Source organism: Dunckerocampus dactyliophorus, chromosome 13 (genome assembly GCF_027744805.1).
Source record: "Dunckerocampus dactyliophorus isolate RoL2022-P2 chromosome 13, RoL_Ddac_1.1, whole genome shotgun sequence".
Lineage (NCBI taxonomy): Eukaryota > Metazoa > Chordata > Actinopteri > Syngnathiformes > Syngnathidae > Dunckerocampus > Dunckerocampus dactyliophorus.
Genome location: NC_072831.1, coordinates 9,114,126 through 9,141,681, shown reverse-complemented (window position 1 = coordinate 9,141,681; position 27,556 = coordinate 9,114,126). Strand labels below are relative to the sequence as shown.

The following is a 27,556-nucleotide window of genomic DNA, read 5'->3' as shown; positions in this document are numbered from 1 at the left end:
CGGAACAAAAAGAAAGCGCAAGGGCTGCTCAGGTGGTGCACCTCATGTAAGACGCTACCAAAATGGCTGTGCGTAAACTCCGCACCCGCTGGATTTAAAGCAAGCGTCTGGAAGCACTTTGGCTTTCACGTAGTTGAAGGTAAAAATGAGCTGGACAAGAGCCAGACAATATGCAAGCTTTGTCATACAAACTTAAAATATTTTGGGAACACGACAAATACGAGAAACCACATGGCACGTTTCCACCCGAACGTGGAGGAAAAACAGCCAGCTGAAGTTGCTGCCAACTACAGAACCATCGAGCAGGTGATAACTAATTTTCCACCCAACTCGGAAAAGGCGAAGTGAATCACAAAGTCAATCGTAACGTTTATTGCAAAGGATTTGTGGCCGTATTGTTGAAAAGCAGGGCTTTCGTGCTTTGTTGCGCACTTTGGAACCCAGATACGTCTCACCTCAACGTTATTTCACAGACACTGCAACTGTGAAAAAGTTTAGCCGAGTTTTTTTTCTTGTTCTTAACATAACGTCTGCAAGCATTATTCTTGTATGACAGCCGCTAGTACAGAAATCTAGATTTTGTATGAAAGCTGTACAGCAAAAATATTATTTTGATATTCTAATATCAGTCTAATATTATTCTATGATTCTAATAGAGTCGATGTTCTGTATTTTAGTTTGAATTCAGAAGTCTTATTTGTGAATAATGGCAGATTTTTTTATGTTGGTTACTCAGAATATGCTGAAGTTAGTTAATTGTATACATGCTGCTACTGGCGCACTTTACTTTTCCTGCTGGTTCTGTGCAATGGCAAATATGTTGGTAGATTTAACCTTCCAATTATTAAAAGATAATAGAAGTAAATTAATCTGTTTCATGTTTGTTTTAATTGTGAATCGTTACAAATATGCTTTGCTTTAGTAGTACACAGTGAGTAAAAAATTGTATATATAAAAAAATTATGCACGAAGAAACAGACAAACTATTGATCACAAAAAAAGATGCACTGAGGTCCATCGTTTTATCATCGCATCACAGGCATTTGAATCAAATTGTGAGGTGGCCAGAGATTCCCACCCCTAGTTCTGATCACTGATGACTGTCACTGAGGCGGGCAAAAAGTCAATCATAGGAAGGCCATAAACCTGAATTATATGCTCCAGCGCAACGGAGCCAGTGGAAATGACGCAGGCTGACTCCGCCCGCTCCAAACCCTCTGGCGCAGCTTGACGCGCACCTCCAAAAAATTTCTAGCCTCACGTTAACTGCAAAGCGGACTGCAGAGCTGTGATTGGTCACCTTTTTTTTGTACACCATTTCACTTCTTCCCTCTCGCCAAAGTTTAAAAAGTCGGCCATAATATAAAAAATAAAGGAGCAAGTTAAAAAAGTTTGCAAATATTATCACCTATGCGTTAGTTTTATGAGGACGTCCCTTCAGTCACCATTGTTTGCTACTACACCGGAAGGGAAAATAGCTCGTCAAAGAGAAAAGTGGGTTGTGGTTGCTCACACTCAGTAAAACAATGTTTTTGTGGAGAATTGCACATCAAGGGCTTGCCCCCGGCCAAATGGGGTAGAATTAAATAAGCTTTGCTTCTCTTTTTTGGACATGTGGAACTGTGAATTGTAATATGTGACGCATTCCCCCTGTATGCATGTGTATCCATCCATTTAATGTTCTCACTCGGGTCGCTATCTTGGGTACACCAGTCGCAGGACACACATAGACCTTCAACCACTCACATTCACACCTATGGCAGTCAGAATGTGGGAGGAAACCGGAGTACCCGGAGAAAACCCACGCACGAAGATTCGAACCCAGATCTTCCCGATCGCCTGATTGTGTGGCCAACATGCTAACCCTGTATGCATGTTCAAAATAAAAGAATAAAATTAAACCATTACCATTACTCCGCCAGTTAAATTTCACAAACTTTCAGTGATAAGCTCTCATCGTGTTTGCCACTAACTTCTTTCATCATTCCTCTTTAGGGAGCCAGGGTCATCATTTTACATCCTGAAAATTTGTCCGGGCCGAAGTCACAGAAGAAGAAAAAACAAACAATGCCGCTAATATGGCGGATGCGAGCGATGAAGTTAAAATGAAAAATGCGCTGGTAGCGTTGAAAGACACAATGTGAATTCGCATGGGCGTTCATCATGTGGATGGGACAAAGCTGGATAAGGACTTTGCAGTATGGAAGAAGTGTCTCACTAAAGTACAATACATGGGCAGCACGAGAAACATGCACAGCCTCGTTCAACACCACCCTCCCTGGGATCTGAGAAAATTGCGCCCAGTAAGAGAAATGTTGATTTAGAACAATATATCGATAATCGCACTATCATCCTAATTCGCAGCCCTAACAGAAAGACTGCAAAATAATTCACAAAGTTAAAATTACGACGTGCTGTCGTATAAATAAGCTATAAAGATGTAAATAAGATTAGGCTATTTAGTTTCTTTAATAAAAAGGACAATGTATAGACCTGCTCTATACAAAATGTATAATGACTTGGCACGAAATTGACAATAAAGTGCCTTTCCGCCATGAGGACGAGACACAGATGCATATCTGATACACATTAGTGCCTTTTGCAGCTGTGTAAATATACAAATATGGGAGCAATTTAAGGTAAAAAACTACATTACCAGGGCCGGCAAGGTGCCTATAACTCATAAAGCAATAATACATGCAGCACACTTTCTATATACTAATCATGTTTTGTTTTTTTTGCTTTCAGTTGTGGTGACCTATAGTGCATGAGGACGTCTTGTCTTTGTACTGTCCAGGTTTCATACAGAAGTGGAAATATACACTTATCTTTCAAATCAGGCGAGCAATAACGTTTGAATTCAAACACTGACCACATTAGGATGATAAAACAAACACACCTAGTTTATGACTACTTTGATGATAATGATGAACATCTGTGCTCTTGAATGGACCAGTCATACATTATTACATTAGTTCGTAAGAATTAGACAATATGTGGTCTGTGGAGGCTGCATGGGGGGGATAAAGGTTTAAAGATACGCTTGGGAAGGCTCAGCTGCACCTTCAATGAGTCCAGAGGATGGACTGGGACTAGAACCAGGCCCGTGAAACCATGACGTGACCCAACCATGACACATTGAGCTAAGCTGACATCACAGTAGTGTGTCGCAATACACTGTTTCTGTCAAGTGTTTTGTTTTTTTAAACATTGTCCATCCACCCCCCATGGCCCCCCACCCCCACCCCTCTCCATTTCTGATCCACCCCGCCTCCTTCCCAATGATATCCTGCAGTAAGACCAGTAAGAACGTCCAAACTTTGGAAGCGATGAACCGAAAAGAGGACAGTCTGAGCTCATCGTTTAAATAGTTTTAAAATTGATTAGTCAGCGTTATCGGTCTGAGCTTGGACGACTGATGGTTAAAATGGGCCAGTTTTGAGTTGGTGAATTAAAGCAGCCGGTAGCGCTTATGCGTCAAAGCACGCAGCGAACATGAACCAGGACACACTTTGCTGTCGTGGTTACTCGCTTCTATCACAAAAGCAACACCACCCTGCTCTGTTGGGGCTCAAATTACAGTAAAGAGAAAAATTAAAGCACCTTTCGACATCAGATAAGATAACGTTCGCAGGGCTATGGGCTAGCTTAGCATGACAGGAGCCGATGCTAGCCGAGACGTGCTAGTTTAGCATGCCCGCTAGCAGCTTGCTCGCTTGCCGCAGCTCAGCCAGCCTGCGGCGGGGTCGAAACATAACTCGGAGACGTTTAACGTCAGGATGTGTGCTCTTATGTCAGTTTATTCCAACCCAGGATGGCCACACTGGGCAGGCAGGTCCTCCCCCCAACAGAGTAGTGGAGCTAGCCGAGCTAACGAAGTCCTAATCCAGCCCAGAGACATTCCAGTACCCACCTAGGAGGAACATGGTCGCTCCCACGTCCACATACCGCGGAGAAGAGCAGCACCCAGTCCCTCATGAAAAACGCAGAAAAGTCCTTGGCAACATCCACCATACAAGTCCTGTGGTGTCCCTTGGGGCTGCTCGGTCCGAAAGAAGGTGACGTCTGCTGCGATGTGACGATGAAGGTTGTGTTTTGGTGCTCCAGGAGAGGAATGTGTTGCTCTGCTTACAAGCAGCCAGTAATGGCGACTCTCTCTCTCCTCCACCATACACACACACTCAATCGCTCCACCATTCCATTCATTTCTCTCTCTCTCTCTCTCTCTCTCTCTCTCTCTCTCTCTCTCTCTCTCTCTCTCTCTCTCTCTCTCTCTCTCGCTCGCTCTCTCTGTCTCTTCGTCACCTGTTTTCATTGCCTTAAAAGAAACAACACTCTAGTTTAAATGACTTCTTTAATATTTATCCCTTTTCAAGTACAATGACGACGTAAAGGAACACATTAAACGTCACATACAGTTCGTCATAAAGCAGCCACTTAGCATAATAGTACTGTACTATCGGTGTGGTGTTTTGAGTGTTCTTTATTGTCTAGTTGTGCTCATTTGTATTTAGCGTGTATATTCTTCTAACATTATTCTACTGCCATACCTTGTTGTTGTCCATCAAAAGAAGAATGAAGACGTGTCACGTAAAAAAAGCCAAAGCAAAAGCAAGACAGTCCTGGATGAAGCGCTCATGTGATGTTGTGTCATTTGTGAAACTTTCATTATTTAATTATTAATTCTTTATAAAATTCTTTATAGTTCTTTATAATTAAATCAGAATTATTCTTCCCAAAAAATGTATTCATTCAGCTTTAAAACCATCACGCTCAACATATACTGCGGGGTGTAACTTCATACCCAGTAATCAAACGTGACATAACTGAATGATATTATTGATTCATAATGACTGTGAAAAATTACCTATTGGTCTTCGATAGTCATGGTCTATTTAAACTACTTTAAAGATCACAAAAAACAAATCTAATTAAATAGAACAAAATATAATTCTAAAAATATATGAGCACATCATGATTATATTAAATAGTATGACCAAAAATGAGCATAAAAAGAAAAGTGTAAGTGGACAAAAATTTTAAAAAGAGGTGTCCAAAGTCTGGCCCCGGGGCCATTTTTAGCCAACAGCTGATTTTTTTGTTGGCCCAGTGTTAATGTTCCCGTTTTTCAGTACGCCTTTTATTGTTCTTGCCTGCTTCCTGTTTCCATAGTCCCTTATTTCCGATGCAAGGCGGAGCAACGAGCCACACCGACAGTCACTTAATTAATGTTTAGTTAGCAGCGTCACGGCACAAGCGACGCCTTCTGGCTCCTCCCTTTTCCCTCCTCCTAAACCTCCGGCGTAGCTTGGTGTGCACCTCCAAAAATGTCAAGTCTCGCATTAAAAGCGACACGGAATGAAGAGCTGTGATAGGTCAGCTTTATTTAGTACATCTTTGTTGGTTTTCCATTGGCATTTTTTAATCCTCCACAACAAAACTCTGCCTCGTTCTCACACAGTCCGTCTTCGTGAGTGTCATCTCTTCCAGTTTCAGTGCAACATGTACAATAAAAGTAACTGTAATAAAAGTGACTGTTGTTTCAAAAAGATTAGTTCCAGCGCCAACAATGATCTGGATGTTGCTTTAAAAGTCACCATTGTTGCTTGCCGCAAATGTGCCAGGATTGCGGCTGTGTTTACTTCCGTAAACGTACTGAGACGCTAGTTTGTGTGCATGCGCGTCATTTCCCAAACGCATTGCATTCACATTCCACAAAAATGCAAGTCGCATTTTTTAGGTAATGTGAACAACAAAGATCGCATTTTACCACCCCACCCCCCAAAATTGACCTGCCGGTGTTGTTATTTTACATGCACCACCGCCTCTAAGTGTATTTGAATTTGTTGTCATTTTGTACGATGTGTTGTTTTTCATGCCCACACTCCGTGAGCATTTAAATAAATACTTTGTCAATGGCCGCTCCTGTCTCTGTTTTGTTCATATATTAAACTACATTGCATTGGTTTCAGCATTTTGCATGTACAAATGCATCAAAATGCGTTCCACATCTTTAATTTTTATATATGCAACCCTCTCTGGAAAAAGTTTAGGCACCTATGTCTTAAAATGATCAATGTTTTCCTGTGGCGGAGCACAGACAGTACAGAAGCTTCATCTGCGACGATAATGGCGGGAATTGTTTTCTGATTCATGTCGATAATCCTCTTCATTGGCAGGAATGTTTGATGAATAAATCAATCCAACATCAATGAGCAGCCCTTCCCACCCACCTCCGCACTCCCGTGATGTAATTACATTTGGTATGATTTTTTTTTTTTCCACCGCCATGGAAAATGTTTAATTATGTAAAATGTGCCTGGATTTACTCATCAGGGAATGGAAGGATGAGCTGCTTGATTGGCGTGATCATCCCAAACTAAGCTATACATGATAAACAGTGTTAATAACCGCATCAGATGTAAAATAGAAGATTTATCTGCATGTGAGGATATACAGTAGATGTCAGCTATTTGTAGAGCTTACGTCCTAAGACCACCCGCTAATGGCAAAAAACATACATTAATTAAGAAGCCATAAAAATGTATATTTCAAACACTAATCAAGCCTGGGCTGTGGCTGTGGCGCTAGTGTACATAACATCAATTTGCATGAGGAGGTGATTTACAACCATACTCATGCAACACAAACCAACAGGAAGTCATGAAACCAAACAGCACCCTCATTCACGGTGCAACCAAAAATCACAAGCAACACGTGTGGGACACACAATGCAACTGCACCACACAGACTATGCTGGTATTGAAATATACGCTTACACATGCAAATGCATGCAAATTAATACTATTTTATACTACTTTATAGCACGCGAGGCATGCTGGGTAACCTGTTGGGCCAGCATGCCTTGCGGGTGATAAATTAGTATCAAAAAGGACTGTATTGCATGTATACTACATGTGTGAGTAAGGGTGTAAATACAAAGTTATTATTTTCTGTGAAACTCAAGATTTTGGGGCAAATGAAATGGCTTTTCGACCAAAAAACAGCCTAATTATGGAGGTTAAAAGCACAAAATGAAGTTTTTTTTCCCCCAATAATTAAATAAATAATCTTCTCTATTCATCACAAATATTCCACTGACTACACGTTCATGGTTGAATCAGTGGGGTATTTGTCAGCTTTATCTCAAATCTCAGGATCTCAATCCATGACAGCAAAGAATGCTTTTCTTGCTGACTGTGCTCCCAACTCCTTTGACATCATGACCCAGCTTCTCTCTCGTCATTCTGGGCTGCTCCGTCACCGTTCTCACAAACATCCTGACCCCACAAGGTACAATTTTCCATGGAGCTCCACAGCAAAGGTTTTTTATCATTTATCAATGAGTGCACCAAAAGGGCTCTCTTTCTCACCATGCTTTTTATTGATGGTCTTGTAGTCCATTTCAGTCTTGCGCAGGTCTCCAATATTGTTCCTGAGGTCTTTTCACAGCTTTTTGGACTTGCCCATGGTGGTGGAGAGGTTTGAATAGAAGTGAGTGTTTGTATGACAGGTATCTGTCGTTTGCATAATGAGTTGCGATTAGAAGTATGCGGAGTACCCTGGTACCTCGGGTTTGGTGTTTAATTTGTTCCGAAAGGTGCGACAAAACCGAAACATGCAAAAACTGAGGGAATTTTTCACATGTGAAATAATGTAAACAAGGCAGAAGCTCAAAAAGAGAAGGAACATCATCACAGTATGAATGAAAAGTACATATCGGACGCCAGCCAAGTACATTAACAAGCATATTAGCATTGTTACGTGAGTTAATTACGACATAATGAAGGACACATGGTGATGATGCAGCAGAGACAAAATAAAGAACACACTGTCATGGAATGTTTACGCTCACAATCTTACGTCCTCTCTCTGGTGCATCATTCAAAAGTGACACCCGAGGGCTTATGAGAGTGCTTTTTCTGCAGGAAAATCTCCTTAAAGCCACTCTCTGAAAGTAAAGCTGGAGGGTGTGAGAGCTGAGACAGACGGCCTGTCCTCGCTTCCCGCTGCTCCCAAGTCAAGATGCTTCCCCGCCTGTTCCATCCCAGGCGACATCTGCCTTTATGTCAGGAAGTGATGCGTTTGAACAAGTCGTCTTAATTCAAGACAGTTTTAATACCTTCACATGTCAACAATGGTAATGGCTTAGTTTATTTCCAACATGCTTAACAAAGTTACACTGAAAAACATCACGTTTATTCTTGCACAATTCAACATCTTAAAAGGAAGAAGAACAGTTTCCGTGTCTCAGAAATTAATTTATTCACTTTCTGTGTTTAACATTTTGCCAGTATCTATTGGAAGAAAAGAATAAACATGTGAAATTGTAACATTAACAGGATTTTTAGATAGCTTATTCAGTAATATAAAAAAAGAAAGATAGAAATGAGTAAAGTTGACAGAAGAAGGCCATAAACATTGTGTAAGTAATTGAGATCTATCAGTCAGGAAAAAGTTATGAAGCCATTTCCAAAGATTTGGGACTCCAGCAAACCACAGTGAGAGTCATTATCCAAAAATGGCGAAAACATGGAACAGTAGTGAACCTTCCCAAGAGTGGCCGGCTAACCAAAAAGACCCCAAGAGCACAGCGGCGACTCATCCAAGAGATCACAAAAGACTCCACAACAACATCCAATGAACTGCAGGCCTCACTTGCCTCATTTAAGGTCAGTGTTCATGACTCCACCATGAAGAAAGAAACCAGGCAGAGTTTCTGCATGGCAGAATTCCAAGACAAAAACCATTGCTGAACAAAAAGAACACTAAGGCTCGTCTCAGTTTTGCCAGAAAACATCTTGATGATCCCCAAGACCTTTGGGAAAATACTCTGTAGTCTGATGAGACAAAAGTTGAACTTTTTGGAAGGTGTGTGTCCCATTACATCTGGCGTAAAAGCAACATTGCATTTCAGAAAAAGAACATCATACCAACAGTAAAATATGGTGATGGTAGTGTGATGGTCTGTGGCTGTTTTGCTGCTTCAGGACCTGAAAGACTTCCTGTTATAAATTGGAACCATTAATTCTGCTGTCTCCCAAAAAATCCTGAAGGAGAATGTCCGGTCATCTGTTTGTGACCTCAAGCTGAAACCAACTTGGGTTCTGCAACAAGACAAAATGATCCACCTCTGAATGGTTGAAGAAAAACAAAATTAAGACTTTGGAGTGGCCTCGTCAGAGTCCTGCCCTGAATCCTATTAAGATGCTGTGGCATGACCTTAAAAAGGTTGTTCATGCTCCACTGTGGCTGAATTACAACAATTCTGCAAAGATGAGTGGGCCAAAATTCCTCCACAGCGCTTTAAGAGACTCATTGCAATTTATCGCAAACGCTTGATTGCAGTTTTCTCTGCTAAAGGTGGCCCAACCAGTTATTACATTTAGGGGGCAATCACTTTTTCACACAGGGTCATGTTGGTTTGGATTTTTTTTCTCCCTTAATAACAAAAAGTTTCATTTAAAACTGAGTTTTTTGTTCAGTTGTGTTGTCATTGACTAATATTTCAATTTGTTTGATGATCTGAAAGATTGGGGTGTGACAAACATGCAAAAAAATAAGAAATCAGGAAGGAAGTTTTCACAACACCTTATAATCAGAGAAAAGAAGTCATTTAAGGTGTAAATAAAACTCGTGCTGGTGTGTGTCGCAGTAAATCTGTTCCGTGTGGAGGACAGGAAGCGACGTCACATGCTCAAGAGTTGAGTTTTAGCTTGTCGTGGATTACAGCCGCAACAGTAGCCTGTGTTGTGATTCTTATTTTTATTCTTATGTTATTATTATTGTTCCTGTTGTGAGATAATTTAAACCTCCAATAAAAGCCTGTTGTTCCGGCGATCAAGTCTGGTGCTTGTCTCACCGAACAATTAGTGACATCCAGTGACCGATGTACAATACTACATTCACAATTGGTCACAGTCAAATCGATAGTAGCCAGATTATTGCATGATAAAGAATAAATAACCCAAAAAAGTCAAGTTGACAGAAATATTGTGCAGTAATAAACACGTGCAGGATATGAGAGCTGCATGAAATAATGGATGGACAAATGCCATCAACATTCAACAATGAATAGATCAATACAGTCTGTTAGAGATGCAACATTGCCATTAATAAGTGACAACTGCCACCACAAATACATTACAGTCCTGTGGGAAACATCATAATACCTTATTAAGTTAATAAATGATGACTTGGGGATAGCAAGGCAAAGCATTTGTCTTTCTTGTAAACGCCATATGTTTGTAATTGTTTCTTAAACTGGCTCATATTAGTTTGGAACAATGACTTGAGCGTCACAGTAATGTGATAAATAACATGTAAGCATCTCAGGAAATTACATTTGAGCAAGTCTCCTTAGAGTACTGTAGTAGCTGGACTTCATCGCAGAGATGAAGATCAGCTGTCATTGTCAAAGTCTGCTTGACTTTTAGGGACTGTTAGACAAAAAGCCGTCCCGCTCTGAGCTCAGCAGCGTAAATGAGTCTTGTATAATGGTCCAGCATGAAGGTCTGCTGAAGGTCGGCCGCTCTATTGTGTCTGCCTCAGCTGGGATGCCGTGCCAACCCCAGCGGGCACAAGAAGGAAGTGGTCTGAGTATTTTTATACAACAATCCCAAGCTGGGAACATACAGTAGATGCCTGGATCAACCTCAAGGACGTCTTTGGAAACAATATTTCACTGATTCAATATTCAGATTAAATCAGGGGTGTTCAAAGTGCGACCCGGGGCCATTTTGGGGTTTTTTTGGTTTGCAGCACATTCTAAAAATATAATTTAACAAGACAACTAAAAAAAAAAAAAAACAGCAGCAAAAATGGAAAAATCTGCAGTAATTTTACAAGTTTAAAGTCAAAATTTGAAGATAAAAAAAGATGTAATCTGACAAGATTAAAAATAACATCGTAATGAGGAAAAAAATTGCGTCATTTTAGTCCCATAAAGTTGAAATATTAAAGAAAGATATTTTTTTAAGTAGTAATATTATGAAAAAAACATAATACCTCGGTGGGCCTGGTACCTCGGGGGCGGGCGGTGGCGGGCTTGGTGTCCCGGGTCTTCTTTGCTGGGCTGCCTGCCTGGGGGGGCTGGTGGGTGGGGGTGGGGAGGGGTCCGGGTCGGGTGATGGGGCGGGGGCGGGGGCGGGGGGGTCGCCCAGGGGGCGGCGTTGGTTGGCCTCCGGGGTGGTGGGTGGATGGGGTGCTGCATCCTGCGGGTGCCGGGCGCCTACTGCTGCTGGGGGGGCCCGTGTGCGGCTGGTGGCGCTGGCTCTCCCTCGCCTCCTTTGCCTCTGGGGGTGGGGCGGGGACTGCCCTGGGCCCTCCTGCTCGGCTGTCGCGTGGGGCCGTCCGGTGTGGGGTGTGGGGGCCGGCCTCTCCCCCTGGTGGGGGCGCGGGTGCCTGAGCCCAGCTGCCCCCGCGGAGCCATCTCCCCTGGGTGGGAGGGTGGTTTGGGTTGCCCCTTTTTATTTATTTATTTTTATTTTATTTTTTTTTAATTATTTTATCTTATTTTATTTCACTGATTTATGTGTGTGGTGTATGTGTGATAGGTGGGAGCTGCCTGTTATCCTCCGGCGCCTGTGGCTGTCCCCCGGGTGACGGGGGGCGCGGTAGTGGGGGTCGCGGATGTGCGGTTTGGGCTCGGGGTGGGGGGTGCGTGGTGCTGGGGTGGGGGGGATCCCTTGCTTTCTCCCCTCAGGGACGGGGCCGCTGTGGCTCGGTGGGTGGGGCGTGTGGGGGCCGTGGGCGGGTTGCGCGTGGGGGCGGGCGGCGTGGTGTCCATCTGCGTGGTGCTTCCCGGGATCGGCGGGGGGATGCTTGCTCCGGGGTGGGGCGGTCGGGGGGTGGCTTTGGCCGGGGGCTTGGGGGTCGGGCTGGCGGGGGGCTGGCGGGCGGTCCCTGCTGCCTGCTGGTGTCAGGCTGGTCCTTGCTTCCGGGCCGGCGGTTGTCTCCCTCCCTCCGGGGTTTCCCCCTTGGCGTGTTGGTGGATGGGCGGGGGGTGGGGCGGTGGCCGGTCTGCGGCGTGGCGGGGGGCGGGGCGGGCGGGGGCATCTGCTTGGGCGCCGGGCCGCTCCTCTCGCGGGCCCGGTCGTGCGGTGCTTGCTTCTCTGTCCCTCCCTGGCGCCTCTGGCCTGCGTGCTTCGTGGGTGCGGCCGTGCTCCGCTCTATGTGGGGTCCGGTGCTCTTGTGGTCGTCGTGGTGTTGCTCCCTTGCCGGCCGTGGTGGTATGCGGGGGGCGCGTGGGCGCGGCTCCCGCTGTCCTGGTGGCGGTCGGATCTGCCTTGGGGACGTGTGGCTTGTCCGTGGTGTTTGGCGGTTTGGGGGTGGCGCTGTGAACGCTACCTCCGGTGGGGCTCCGGTGTTGGGGGGCGCTGGGGGTATCGCCTCTGGGGGGTTGGGTGGGCCGGACTGGGCATCCTGGCGGGCCGGGTAGGGCCTGTGGTGTGTCCTGCGGCCTGTGGCACGCCCAAGCCTGGGCTGTGGTGGGCGGCCGGTCGGTCATGTGTCCTTGGTCCCCCCCCTGCTCGGTTTGGGCGGCGTTGGGGTGTGGGGCCCCCGTCCTTCCTGTGCCACTGCACCACCTCACATATATATAGGACATTGGGGGGTGGCCTACGGTCGGGCGTGATTGGGGAGGGGAGCTGCCTTGCGGGGCTCCTTTGCTCCTGCTGTGCCACTGACCTGTTGCCCCCCAATTTTAATTGCAGAGTAGACACTTAGGGTTTGGGGGGGCTGGCCAGGTGAGGGGCCCTCCGAGCGGCAGCTGTCCCCCGATTTTAATTGCATCATTAGCTATCATCCACATACACTCCATATACATGCACACAGATATACCATCCTCTTTTATTTTATTTTATTTATTTATTTATTTTTTTAATTGCATCATAGACACTATCACACCTTATCACATACACGGGTGGGGCGGGCTGGATTGGGGTGCCTCGTGCACCTCGGCGTCTGCCCGCCAGGGTCGGCGGTGTGGCCGGGGGCCTGGCCGTCGCGGTGGCTCGCCCGGGGCGGCCTGGCCTGTGGGGTGCCCTTGTCTGGTTCGCCTGCCCTTCCCTGGGGTGGCCCTCTGGGGCCAGTTGATGCCGGGGCTTGCGCCGGGGGGGGCGGCTCGCGGTGCCCCCCCTGGACTGAAACGTGCCGCGGGCGCCTCTGCGCTCTTGGGGCGGGTTCGGCGGTCTCCGGGGGGCGGTGCTGGTGCTTCGGGTGGCCCGTGTGCTGTCGCGGCGGCCGGTGGTTGCTGCGCTGTGGCGGCTGCTGGGGCACCGGGCCAGCTGGTGGGTTGGGGCTTGGTCATGCTTGTGGGTACTGTGGGCCTGGGTGGCGGGGTGGGGGTGGGGGGGCGGGTGCCCTGGGGCCGGGCTCGCTGGGGGGGGTCGTGCTCTGCCGGGCGCTTGGGCGTCTGTCGCCGTTGCGCTTTGTGCGCTGCCGGGCCGCTGTCTGTGTCCTCGCCTCCCCCGGTCTGTCTGTGGGCTTGTCGGGGGTGGGGCTCCGGTGCGCGGGTGGTGCGCTGTCGGCTCTGGTGGCATGTGGCTGGTCTGGCTTCTGGTGGCTTGTGGGGGCCGTCGGCTGGTCGGCTGCTGGTCTCGCCTTCTCGGCTCTGGTGCTTGGCCTCCCTGCGGCTTGGAGTGTGGTGCTCCCGCTCTCTCTTCGGGGTTTGCTGGCCCGCGGGTGTCGGTTGGCGCTGTGTGGTGGTTCGCCTGGCTGCTCGCCCGTTTTCCCGCCTGCCTGCTCGGTTTCCCGCTCTCCTCCTCGCTGACTCCCCTGTCTGCCTCGCTGGTGGCGTCCTACCGCTGGGGGGGTGTGGCCGGGTGTCTTCCTGCTCCCCGGCGGTCTGCGCTCTCCGCCCCTGGGTTCTGGATCGTATGTCTGGGACCCCGGGGTCCCCGGCTCCGCTGCTCCTTGGGTTACCAACGGGGGATAGGGTGGGGCTTCCGGGTGTCGGGCAGTCGACCACTGTGTGTGTGTGTGTGTGTGTGTGTGTGTGTGCGCGCTTGAGTAAGTAAGAGTGTGTATGAGCGTGCGCATAGGGGTGTGTTTGTGCGTAGGAGTGTTTATGTGCGTGTGTGTGGGTGCGTAGGAGTGTGTATGTACGTGCGTGTGTGTACTTTTATTTATTTATTTATTTTAGCTATTTATTTTTTTTTTGGGGGGGGGGGGGGGCATACAGGGGTTTGATCCGTGGGGTCAGGTGCTGGGCGATACATCTCTGCCGCCCGTGCCTCCGCCGGGTGGGTGGAGGGTGTGCCTCCTGCATCCCTTGGCGGGGCGGCCCTGTGTCGGGGGTCGGGCGGGGGTTGGCCCGGGGCGGGCCGGGCTCCGCTCCCTGGGGGTGGGGGTGGCGGTGGGCGGGAATTGGCGCTTCCGGCGCGGGCGGGCTTCTTTCCGGCTGTGGAGGCGTCTCTGGGCCTGCCGGTTTGTGGCCCCCGGTACCCGTCTGCCTTTGTGGGGTGTGATCTCTCGCTGGTCTCAGGGGTTGGCGGTCCTCCGGCCCGCTGGCGCCCTGTCCTTGGCTGGGATTACCTCTCTTCGGCCCCTTACTGGTCTTCCCGGGGGGGGGGCTCTCTGGGCTGGCTCTTGGGGCACTGATCTTTGTGCTGCCTGCCCCTATGGGCCTGGTGGCCTTCTGGCGGCCGGGGCCCGGCCTTGCTATTTGGGGCGGGGCTCTCTGGGAGGTGGAAGGCGGCCCCTTTCCTTTCATGCACTCTCAGTGACAATCACACGCCCACACATTCCTGCACCTTTACATATATATGAAGTCTTCCTCACATACAGAGATACCTGTACATATGCACACTCACAGTACATACGTACTTCCCCACATTACTCACTGAGTTAACCAGGGTGTTATTATGTTGTTGGTTTTATTACAGCGACGGTGATATCAGCAGTATGACTATATATATATATGTGTGTATGTGCGGTATATATGTGTATATATATATATATATATGTATATATATATATGTATGTATGTGTATGTATGTATATATATGTGTATATGTATTTTTTTTTTTTTACAATGATGTGCATTACAGTAACTTTGATTCTATTCACTATCATGGATAATCATTTCATTACTACAGTTATGTGTGACTGTTTCAATGCGGTATTATCATGGTGATCACTATCATAATTCATCATTTCATGACTGCTATTGTGTGCGACTGTTTCAATGCAGTATTGTCATTGTGATCACTGTCATAGTTCATCATTTCATGACTGCTATTATGTCTGATTGTCATTGACAGCTTTGTCATTGTGGTTGTTGATATTGATTTGTCCTTTATCCTTGTTCGTCTTTATAGTTGTCACGGACATTTATTTGCTGATGTCGTTCTGTATGTTTCTGTTGTTCTGTCACAATTGTTGTTGTTGCTGCTGTTGTCCTTGTCTCTTGTCTCTCTTTTTTTTGTTTTTGTCCCCTCTCGCCCCCCCCCCTGTTTCCTTTTCTCTTCTTCTCTGTCCCCTCCTGCTCCGGTCCGGTCGCTCCAAATTTGCTTTATAACAAGCATCAAGGTCGAATAAATTTTGTATGACAGGGGAAGTGTATATCACACTTCTCTCTGGCAGAGTAAATCTGTTGAGCACTTGACGGCATTTAGGTATACAATTCTATCTGCTTTAAAGGCTGGACAGGACAGGGGTAAAAAAAAAAAAAAAAAAAAAAAAAAAAAATGAAAAAAACAAAACAAATAAAGTTGTAATTTTTGGAAAATTAAAAAGAAAAAGTTAACATTACGACAATAAAAAGTCAAAATATTACGGCAATGAAGTCATAAATACGAGAAGAACATTTACTAGAAGAAAGCTAAAGTAGTTGAAAATATACTTTTTTTAAACATGTGACGCTGGGTGCGTGTGGAACAGTTAATTCCGGATCCCAAGATGCGGAGGACAAATGGTGGTAAAGAACAGGCTTTTAATAGTCTCTGTTGTACTTGTGAACAAAAAACAACGGTGCCAGCAGAAAACAAAAGGGCACCGCGACAAAACTGGAAAAACACTGTGGAGTAACTATACCAGGCTTGACGGAGCTACGGGACGTGTAGCAAAACTGCCAGGAGGAGAACCTTGGAAGTAGCAGCTGGAAGCGTGGCTTGGCGTTGTGATCGTGAGGAACAGCAGAGTGCCAAAAGGCAGTGACAGGTGAGTTTAAATGGGTAAGTTAATTGACGAGCAGCTGCAGCACATCCCGCAGCTCCGCCCAAGACAGGAGTGGCCAGGGTCTAGGTGCAAGACAAGGAAGGATGAGTAACAAGACACCATAAACTGGTAAACAGTACTAAATAATCAAACCATACCAGCAGTGTCACAGCAGGGTGTGACAAAACAGCTGTAATTTTACAATTTTAGGAGAATAAAGTCGACTTATTACAATACATATAAGAAAAAAAGTTTGTAAAAAAGGTTGTAAAAAGAGAAAAAAGTCACAATTGTACAAGAATAATAATATAATAACATTATGAGGAAAAGTAATGTCATTTTAGTGGCGTAGAGTTTGTTTTTTTAAGTCATAATATAAGAAACATCCATTCATTTTCTATGCTGCGTATCCTCATTAGGGTCGCAGGGGTATGCTGGAGTCTATCCCAGCTGACTTTGGGCGACAGGTGGGGTACACCCTGGACTGGTCGCCAGCCAATGGCAGGGCACATATAGACAAACAACCATTCACACTCACATTCATACCTATGGACAATTTAGAGTCTCCAATTAACCTAACATGCATGTTTTTGGAATGTGGGAGGAAACCGGAGTACCCGGAGAAAACCCAAACACACACGGGGAGAACATGCAAACTCCACACAGAAATGTCCAACAGAGATTCAAACCCAGGTCTTCCCGATCTCCTGACTGTGACTGTGTGACCAACATGCTGACCATGAGACCACCGTGCGGCCGTATGAGAAACAAACAAAACAAAATAAATGTCACACCTTACTGTGACACTGGTGGTATGGTTTGGCTAATTTCGTACTGTTACTCAGTTTATGGTGTCTTTTTACTTATTCTTCTCTGTCTTGCACCTAGACCCTGGCCACTCCTGTCTTGGGCGGAGCTGCGGGATGTGCTGCAGCTGCTCGTCAATTAACTTACCCATTTAAACTCACCTGTCGCTGCTTTTTGGCACTCTGCTATTCCTTATGATCACAACGCCAAGCCAAGCTTCCTGCTGCTACTTCCAAGGTTATCTTCCTAGCAGTCTTGCTACATGTCCTGTAGCTCCGTCAAGCCTGGTATAGTTACTGCACTGTGTTTTCCATTTTTGTCGTGGTGCCCTTTTTGTTTTCTGCTGGCACCATTGTTTTTTGTTCACACATGCAACAGAGACTATTAAAAGCCTGTTCTGGTCCACCATTTGTCCTCCGCATCTTGGGATCCGGAATTCACTGTTTCATACGCGCCCCGCGTCACAATAAAGTTGTAATTTTTGGAAACAAAATATCAAAGTGGCCATTGCATCCTTTCATTTTTCACTTTTTCAAAGTTTGGACACCCCTGGATGAAGTCATTCAAATAGGATGCACATGATGCTCAAGATCAGAGATGTACAGCACGGGGGATTTTTTCGGCCCAAAGCTCTTTTGTATTGGCCCTTTGTATGTTGTAAAAATAAAATGAATTGATTGATTGTAAAATGAATGAATTTATTATTAAGTAGATACAGTATATTATTAAATATGACACTAATTTGCTATAACTCAAAACTAAGATGTGGCTCTTTTGTTCTGATAGCTGAGCATATATCGACCTACAGTACAATGGATAACGTTTCAGCATCTTTAAAGTACACAATGTGTCAAAATATCAAAATGTTCGAATGTGCCCCCCATCCCCATCCACTCTAGCTGGAGAAAGTTTAGACACTCCTGGTCTAGAACCTACCCGGTCTCTCCGAGAGCCGCCTCACAGCTGACTTCCTGTCCGCCCGGCAGTGATATGCAAAAACAGATAGCAGAGTCAAATGAGTGATTTTCATCAGTTATCCTCTGACAATGACAACAGAAGCACTCTTTGTCTTTCCCCGAGGTCAAAGGCTGGCCTCCACACACTCTGTCACATGTGTTTATGCTTTTATTGTAACACTACATTAGAGACATGACACACTTTTACAGCCACAAGATAACAACACAATGTTGTTTTGCTCAAGTCAAACACTAAAACCCCACCTAAATGTGCTAAATTGTGTGAGCAAACAAAAAAAATTGGCGAGGTTGGGAGAGCAGCGTGGTCGTAAAAGAAAATTGAGGTTTGAAGCCATGGAGTTGGAGGTCTTGGTGAAGGACGCAAATGAACACAGCGGTGAAATCTAGCAGAGACGTGGCGCCATCATAATAATGTGACAATAGTGTACTTTATCATTTGATATACATGTTTAACACTCCATCATGTTTCATGTTGTGTAAATACCATCATTTCCGGCGTGTAAGACGCACCGGTGTTTAAGATGCACCCACTACATTTAGAGAGAACAACAGATTCAATGAACCATTGCAGCACCCTGGCAGCCGTGGCCAGTGAAATGCTTTGCTGGGAAGAAATGCATAATGGGAAACCGTTAAAATAGTCGTTTTTTTATTCTAAAGTTGTATTGGTACTTGTATTGTATATTTCTTAGCTATCGTTTGAGTGTTCAGTCGCTGTATGATGATTTGGGCATTCTTTCTAAGATGCCACCGTGAGTCAGAGTGTTATATTGAGTAATGACCTCCTGCGATTTCTGATGGGAAGGCTTGTCGTGGGTTCCCTTATAGCTCGTGATTGGCTCCTGTCAAAGGAAGAGCTTACGTTTCCTCACTAACTCACGGGCAGCACACTTTAAAGAAGTAGTTGTAGTTCTGAAGTAGAGGAGATGTCACGAGCTTCGGACATGGCCATACCTGAGTCGCACCGCTGTATAAGCCATAGTTTTAGTTAAGTTTAAGATCAAATTAAGGGCTTATACACTGGAAATTACGGTGTACGTGTTTTACACGACAACCGGTGAAATTTACAATTTATGGCCATTTCTTTCCTATAACCTTTCTTCCTGTTTTTTTTTGGCTGTGTTGTCACCAGAAAAGTAATCGATGGTCACGCAAGGTTTTCAAATTGTATGAAAAAATAAGAGCAATATGTTTGGTAGCAGTGGATTAAGGAACATGACAGGGGCACACAGCTTGTTGTTCCACCGGGCACTAACTGGTGCGCTGGAATGATCCAGACGCAAGAAAATGCAGTGTTGTCCTGGCTTCCAAACGTGCAAACCGTGCACATAGACACAACAAAAAAACGACCGCAAACAGGTTTCACATTTGCTAAATCACATTGAGGGTGCAAAATTTGGATATTTTAAGTTTTTGTTTAAGTTTGGATATTTTCTGCATATTCATGGAGGCAAACACCAAAATGGGCCGCGAGTCCTATTTGGCTCATATGACAGACGCAGTCCTCATTGCACCCTGTTAGTAAATCAGCTTTGCACACACAAGTAAGTTTACATTCTTTTTATACGCACTGTAGTAGATCAGGCCCTTAATGATGAAAAAAGCAGTTGAACGGGTGGAGCATTCACGTCGCTAATTTGGAAACACATTCAACATTGTTTTCTGCGTGTTACATTGTCCTGCTTTGTGATTTATTCCTTTTACAAGTCATTTGTCTTCCTTTGTCTGCGTGACATTGTGAAGGGGAGGGGCCAATGCTACGACATCATGACCCTCCAGAAGTCAAAGCTTTGAAGAATTCCCAAAAGAGTCCAAATTTGTTAGCGTCTGCAGGCAGAACAAGCACACAGAGGTTTCGAAATCAACACCAAACACTTTGTTGGCTGGCTCAGGAATATTTCATAAAGTACTGGAGTTCACCTATATCGCCATGGCAACCTCGCTGTGGTTTTAATTGGAGCCCCGGGCCAGTCTGCATCCCTTTCATCTTAAACACACACACACAGTGAAGCATCGTCTGGGTTGTTCTATCTCCTCGTCACAGGTTCAAACTCTGTTCATCATGTCACATATGCAGTATGTTGTATGCAGAAATAAAGTACATACAGTCTATTGTATGTATTGTATGTTATTGTTCATAATTGCACCAGCACAATCCAATCAGTTCAATTACTTTCGGCCTTTTGGGACTCATTTTCATAGGTTGCGCCTCAAATGGAATACTCTCGTCAGTACACATCAAAAAGTATACAGGTGGTTATTGTGCTATGACGTTTTGGGGTTACAACTCACTCCCATAAATGATTAATACTGTACAAAAATGAAAAGAGAACTTGTTTCGTGCACACGAAGGCGGAAGATTGCGCAGTTGCGCATCGCTACGCTGAGGAAAGACCACGTCACTTTTGTTCTTTTTTGTAAAATTTTCCTTTGCAAAAATGCACGGAACAAATAACAGGGCTAAGCAAGGCCAGAACTAGACTAGGGGTGTCCAAAGTGCAGCCCTGGGGCCAATTGCGGCCCGCAGCTGTTTTTTTGTTGGCCTGCAAACCTTCTGAAAATATAATTTAACAAGAAAACTTAAAAAAAACAACAGCAAAATGGAAAAAGCAGCAGTAGTTTTGCAAGAATAAAGTCGAAATACTGTATGAAGGGAAAAAGCAGTTGTAATCTAACAAGAAATGTGAAAAGAATAGCATTATAATATGATGAGGAAAAAATAATTTTAGTAGCATAAAATTGAAATATCGAAGAAAAAAGTTGCAATATTATGAGGAAAAAAACAAAACAAAATAAAATTGCAATTTTTGGAAAATTAGGTTGCATAAAAAGGTATAATGTTACGTGAATAAAGTCAAAATATTATGGGAATAAAGTCATGATAACCAGATGAAACTTTGCAAGAAGAAAGTTGAAATAGTAGAGAAAAAAAGAAAAAAAAAGCTGTAATTTTACAAGAATAAAGTCAAAATATCAAGAGGAAAAAGTAATATTCTAACAAGAAAAATGTTTCAATTTTACGAGAATTAACTTAAATCAGAAGGAAAAATCATTTTACTGACATAGAGTTGAAATATTAAAGAAAGCATTTTATTTTTGAAAAGTTGTAATAATAGGAAAAGAAACAAACAAAATATAGTTGTATTTTTTTTAAAAGAGGATGGGGGAAAAGAAATACTATGGGAATAAAGTCAAAATATTATGAGAAGAAAAGTTAGAAAGATAATTTGAGAAGAATATTTTTCAAGAAAAAAAAAATTAAACTTGGGGGGAGAAAAAAGCTAACGCCGAAGTTTTTACTAATAATACGCTTTTTCCACCTACTGTATATAACAAAGCTGAGAGGCCATTTTTTCTTGAAATATATATAACTTTTCAGCATATCTACATGTGTTGCTTTCCAAAATATCAAAGTGGCCCTTGCATCCTTTCATTTTTAGTATGCCGCCCTTGCTGGAAAACGTTTGGGCACCCCTGAGCTAGACTAAAGACGTGGCGTGGGGCAGAACAGAAGACAGTCCAGCATGTGGCAAACAGCAGGCGGGTAAAGGCCTGATAAGCGATTGGCAGCAGGTGTGCAGCAGGTGGCTCCGCCCCAGGAACTCCCAAATAAGGGCACTGGAATACAGAGGAAAAACCAACCCAGCAGGATCATGACACGGAGGACATCCTGTACTGGGTACATTGTGTACTTAGTACCTGAGTGTGTGAATGTTGACAGTGTAGTGCTGTCCCAAATCCATTGCTTTCATTCTACACTTAACTGTAATGACGTGAAATGTGAATGCACTTGCATGCTCAAAAGTATAAGTGGAAAAAACACATAATGCACATTTCCGCCACCTACAGGACTGGAGTGGAACATTATCACCAGGCAGATGTTCATCCTTGGCTGACACTCCATCACCTTGAATGGAAATGAGTCGGGTCATCTTTGAATGTTTCCGTTGAGTCAGGACCTACAGAACAGCACGCAGGATAATCCGGGTAGAAAGTCGCAGATTAGCTGTAGCACAATGCTAATAAGCGCTGTGTTTATTAATCCAAGAAGAGAGGGATTGTTGTCATGAATTATTCACTCAGACACGCTGGTGTGGTTGTGTGGCCTCAGGCGGGAATCACCAAGCCTGACACACACACACACACACACACACACACACACACACACACACACACAGTCACATCTATGGAAACACACACGGGACAAAAGGAGGCACCATCTGTGAACAGGAGAGGTGAACAAACACCATCTTTGTTGTGAAGCAGCAGAGCACACAGTATGATGAGAAATTGGATGAGGAAAGGTTCACGTTCGATCCCATCCGTCCTTGCACTTTTTCCAAGTGCACTGATTGCACGTGTGATTAAAAGAGAAGACAAACAACAAGGTTGCAAGGACGCTTGACTTGTACGTGTCTTTTTAAATGTGAATACAGTGTTCCCTCGTTTATCGCGGGGGATAGGTTCCCAAAATAGCCCGCGATAAGTGAAATCCATGTATTTTTTTACGTTTATGACGTTTTAAGGCTGCAACAACCCCTCACCATACACGTTATACAGTTTTCTCAGACAGGCACTCTCAAAGTTCAAATTTTGTCTGAATTTGAATGATGAAAGTACTAGGTTGGACAAAACAAAATTATTAATTGACACACGTGTTTTTCACTCCTTGGACCGTGTCTCTTCATCCTGGCGCCGTTCAGCTGTAGTGTTTTTGTATCCTTGTTAAAACATATTGCTCCTGTTTCCTCATCTCACAAGAGATGGCACGCAGGAGATTGATTGACAATGGTCTGCAGCCAATCAGGACACAGAAGACAATGGGCGGTGCAGACAGAAGAGAGAGAATAGAGCCTGTGCTAAAGCACATAATTATAACACTCAATTTCCCACAATGCAATTCTTCTTAAAGAGCCATGCTTGGTCTGTAATAGCGTTCATACACTGTATATATTAAAAAAACGCACTAAAATGCACTTAAAAAATCCGCAAGAGCGAGAGAACACTGTATTTAGGTTTGAGTTTTTAGGCGTGCATTGTGGTGACACCAGAGTGACAGAAAGTGATCCTTTATGGGAGATGTGACGTTCTCAAATGACTGGAGTCTTTTGAACGGCTCGTTTAAATGATGACACCAAGAACAAACCGCCTTCATGTGTCACCACCTGTGTGCCCCATGAGTCTGAGTTGTTCGCGACACCTGACATCCCCGAGTTTGAACTGTCCACAGCACACTCCAGTCACGTGAGCGCAGCTGTACGGGACGTGCACAGCTAACTGAGGAGAGGCGCTGCCTGACTGGACTGAAGACTTTTTGCCGCTGTATCATGGAGGAGGAGATATGAGTGAGTCGAAGGTTGCACCCATCTGGATTTTGAATGCACTTTTCTTGTAAAGTAGTTGAGGTGTACACACACTAGACCGGATGGTACAATTTTGCATTCACATTCTTATCATGTCCTAATTTGTATTCTATTTTTATAAACATAAACACACTTTATTCTTGTTTATGATTTTTTTGTATCGTTAAAATGTTCCTGTGTGTGAAGTTTGGTTCCAGTCCACGTTTGCACCTCCTGCTCTGCACTTTGTCCTTGCCTTCTCCTGTGTTTTTTTTTTTTTTTTTTTTAAATTTCAGAGGCCCTCTCCTCCGGCCTGAAGTGGGACAATTGGGTGCACCTGCTGCTGATTGGTTGCCAAGCTAATTACAATGATTGTGCAGCTTGGAGACAACGGTTCTTTTTTTGGATGCTCTCTTTTTGATGGTCCTTTTTTTGTTCAGTAAGTTGCCCACCATTGTACTTTGTCTTTTGAATTATCACTGAAGAGACTTCAACTGGTTTTCTGCCTCACGCGTCTGCATCTGAAGTCCAGACCTACACAGAACATAACATTTGACAGGAAAGTTGTCAGAAAAGGGAAGTTATGTGTAGCCTTTTATTGTGCCACAAAGTTTTCTAGGTGAGGAAAAATTGAAAGCAGTGATGTCACTGTGAAAGCATGGGAGTACGGCACCACCTTATGGAATGTTGACAATGAAAACAGTGAAATCCTCATCAATATTTCACATTTGAAGTTTAAATTTTCAAACCTTTAAAACTTTAAATCATTTCGACCCAAATCTGCTACCGGTGATCTTCTGGGCTGCACGATGGTCAAGCGGTTAGCATGTTGGCCACACAGTCAGGAGATCAGGAAGACCTGACCTGAATTAGCGACTCTAAATTGTCCATAGGTATGAATGTGAGTGTGAATGGTTGTTTGTCTATATGTGCCCTGCCATTGGCTGGCGACCAGTCCAGGGTGTACCCCGCCTGTTGGGACAGGCTCTTGCAAACCCCCGTGACTCTAGCCAGGATAAGCTGCCGGAAAAATGGATGGATGGATGTTTAAGTTTAATTGTAAATCTATAAAAACGTGTTTTGTTAACATTTTTAAGAATCAACCACTGATGATATCATAGGCGGGTGACATAGCTGACTCCTGGTTGCCATTATGTTAGCAAGCTATGCTAACAAGGATGTTTGTGAAAAAGAAAATACATTAATAACACAGCTGGACTCACGCCATGTATTAATAACACGACAACACACTCGCCAGGAGGAGCAGTGTGGTTTTTGTCCTGGTCGTGGAACTGTGGACCAGCTCTACACTCTCATCAAGGTCCTTGAGGGTGCCTGGGAGTTTACCCAACCAGTTTACAAGTGTTTTGTGGACTTGGAGAAGGCATTAGACCGTGTTCCTCGAGGAATTCTGTGGGGAGGGGGTACCGGATGACCTAATTCAGGCTGTTGTCTGTGTGACTGGTGTGAGTTTGGTTTGCATTCCCAGCAATAAGTCGGACCCATTTCCAATGAGGGTTGGACTCCACCAGGGCTGCCCTTTTTCACCGATTCTGTTCATTACTTTTATCCATAGAATTTCTAGGCGCAGCCAGGGTGTTGACGGGTTACGGTTTTGGTTTGCTGCAGGATTGGGTCTCTGCTTTTTGCAGAGATTTTTAATGTGGTCCTGCTGGCTTCATCGAGCCGTGACCTTCAACTCTCACTTGATCGGTTTGCAGCTGAGTGTGAAGCGGCCGGGATGAGAAGCAGCACCTCCTCTCGCCCGGAAAAGGATGGAGGGCCATCTCCACGTCGGGGATGAGATCCTGCCCCAAGTGGAGGAGTTTAAGTACCTCGAAATCTTGTTCGCGAGTGAGGGAAGGATGGAACGTGAGCTCGACAGGCAAATTGGTGCGGCGTCTTCAGTGATGCGGACTCTGCATCGGTCCGTTGCGGTGAAGAGGGAGCTGAGCTGAAAGGCAAAGATCTCAATTTACCGGTCCATCTACGTTCCTACCCTCAACTGTGGTCATGAGCTTTGGGTAGTGACCGAAAGGACAACATAGAGTATACCAGCGGCCGAAATGAGTTTTCTTCGTAGGGTGGCTGGGCTCTCCCTTAGAGAAAAGGTGAGAAGCGCTGTCATCCGGGAGAAGCTCGAAGTAGAACCGTTTCTCCTCCGCATTGAGAGGAGCAAGATGAGGTGGCTTGTGCATCTGCCTCCCAGACACCTCTCCGGGGAGGTGTTCAGAGCACGTCCGACTGGTAGGCCTCGGCAAAATCCCAGGACACGTTGGAGAGACTACGTCTCTCAACAAGCCTGGGAACGCCTTGGGATCCGCCAGGAGGACCTGGACTAAGTGGCCAGGGAGAGGGAAGTCTGGGCTTTCCTGCTTAGGCTGCTCCCCCCGCGACCCCACCTCGGATAAGTGGTAGAAGATGGACGGATGGACACCTGCCATAATGTACCCTAACCAGAAATTGTACGCACATGAGATTTGGGCATTAAAAAAAAAGTCCAAAAAAAGAAAAAACACGCCCTACCGGGGCCTACGCTAACTGAGTTACCAGACAGTCTTTTGAACGGCTCTTTGAAAGGAATGGCTCCTCAAGATCCGTCTCCCTTCAAAAGCCATAAATCCCTTCCCTATGGATGACCATCCCGTGGATTGTGTGCCGCTGACATGAGAGCACTTTTACATTTGTCCCACTTTGTGGGTTTGTTTCTCAAGTTGCAGAAAAGTTTGAGCCTAACCACATTCAATAATACATTTCAGTTTTGTATTATTCATGTGCGACTCATTTGGCAGAAGATTGAAGGCAGTGGAATCATTTGAATGTGTCTTTTATTTCTGGATTTTGGAGGACGACTTCATGGTGACAATATTGCCTTCAGACACTTTGATGGCCTGGCAGGAGCCAGCTTGACCATTTAGTAGCGTAAGAGGACCGTGCCAACAGTAACCAAGCAGAAATACTTCATGACTGTACATGAACTTGTTTGTGTTGTACTAGTTCTGTTAGGGCCCACTTTTGTGTGTCTTTTTATGTTTTTATGTATATTTTATATATTCACATTAACACGGTACATGCTTCTGCGGCAGAGGGCGTGGGTTACATTCCCAGCCAGGGTTGTGTCAGTAGGGGCATCCAGTGTAAAAACGAAGCCAAAACCATGCGTTTGTGACGTAAGTGTACGTCAGAACTCGAATCTAAGTTGCTCACACTACACACAGAACACACGAAAGGCATATAAAATACAGTCATCAAAAATTAAATAGAAGAATCAAACGAAAAAGGGAGCAACTCCTTACTTTATCCTTGTGGTTGTCTCGCTCTCTGGATGGGGCGTTGCAAGGGAGGGAGAGACGGCCTGAATGGGAAATCATCTGCAAAAGGAGCTCACTTGCAGACCTTTCTACCTTCTTAAAATATTGTCCCAGGCTAGCCCGGAAGCATAAACTCCTCGTCCACTCCCAGATCTCTTTGTAACAGCGCAAGGAATCCATGACCCTCTAGCATTTATTAGCAATCAGTCATTTTCAGTTCCCTTAAAGATGGTCGCAACCAGGGGCAGCGCACCAAACCCCTTTCCATCCGCCATACACACACACTCAGTACATTTACTTGCACTAACAAAATGACCTCATTAATTGGGTTGAAAGCAGCTTTTTCAAAAGCAAGTAAAAACTCTATTAAAGAGATGTTGCTGGACTTTATAAGGGTGGGACTAACATAGCTATGTGATGCAACTGGAAACCAGTTCTTTCTTGCATGTGTACGGCTCTCATCCATCAATCATCGAAGCCGGCGTTCTGCGCATGCGCCAGTCTCCCCGGCAGGACATAACAGGGAAGCACAGTAGATGCCACACTCCATGATCACAAAGCGCGCAATGTTTCCATTTTGATGTTTTTATTTAATTCATCATGTTTTTTCTGCAAGCATTAAGATTTTACATGGTATTTGATGGTCCTTGAACGCACCACAGCAACGTGATATAATATGGAATGTAAAATGTATACCGTACATCAGTGATTCCCACCATCACCCCTTCATGACTCAAATTACGTGTCCAGCGAGTGCGGGAGAGTAACTATCGTGAGGTTACCCAGCATGCCTTGCGGGTTGTAGGGGTGGGTATGGTTTTGCATGTATGTAAGTGTTTGTACGCATAAGCATTATTTTAGCCATTCTGACCATTTCCTGTGTGACCCAAGCTCACCACAATATACTAATAGCGCTTGTTTGTCTTCTTCTATGACAGCAGATTTCAAATAGTGAGCAGAT

The 27,556-nt window shown here is 45.0% G+C and overlaps 1 protein-coding gene across 1 annotated transcript in view; it reads right to left on the bottom strand.

Annotated features, from left to right (window-relative positions):
* arhgap5 (Rho GTPase activating protein 5) overlaps window positions 1-4,176 on the bottom strand; it is a 53,391-nt gene extending 49,215 nt beyond the window's left edge. Inside the window, exon 1 of the mRNA XM_054796104.1 lies at window positions 3,914-4,176. The gene's annotated coding sequence lies outside the window, so the exon portion shown is untranslated. The remainder of the gene's footprint in view (window positions 1-3,913) is intronic.
* Between the last annotated feature and the right edge of the window lie 23,380 nt (window positions 4,177-27,556).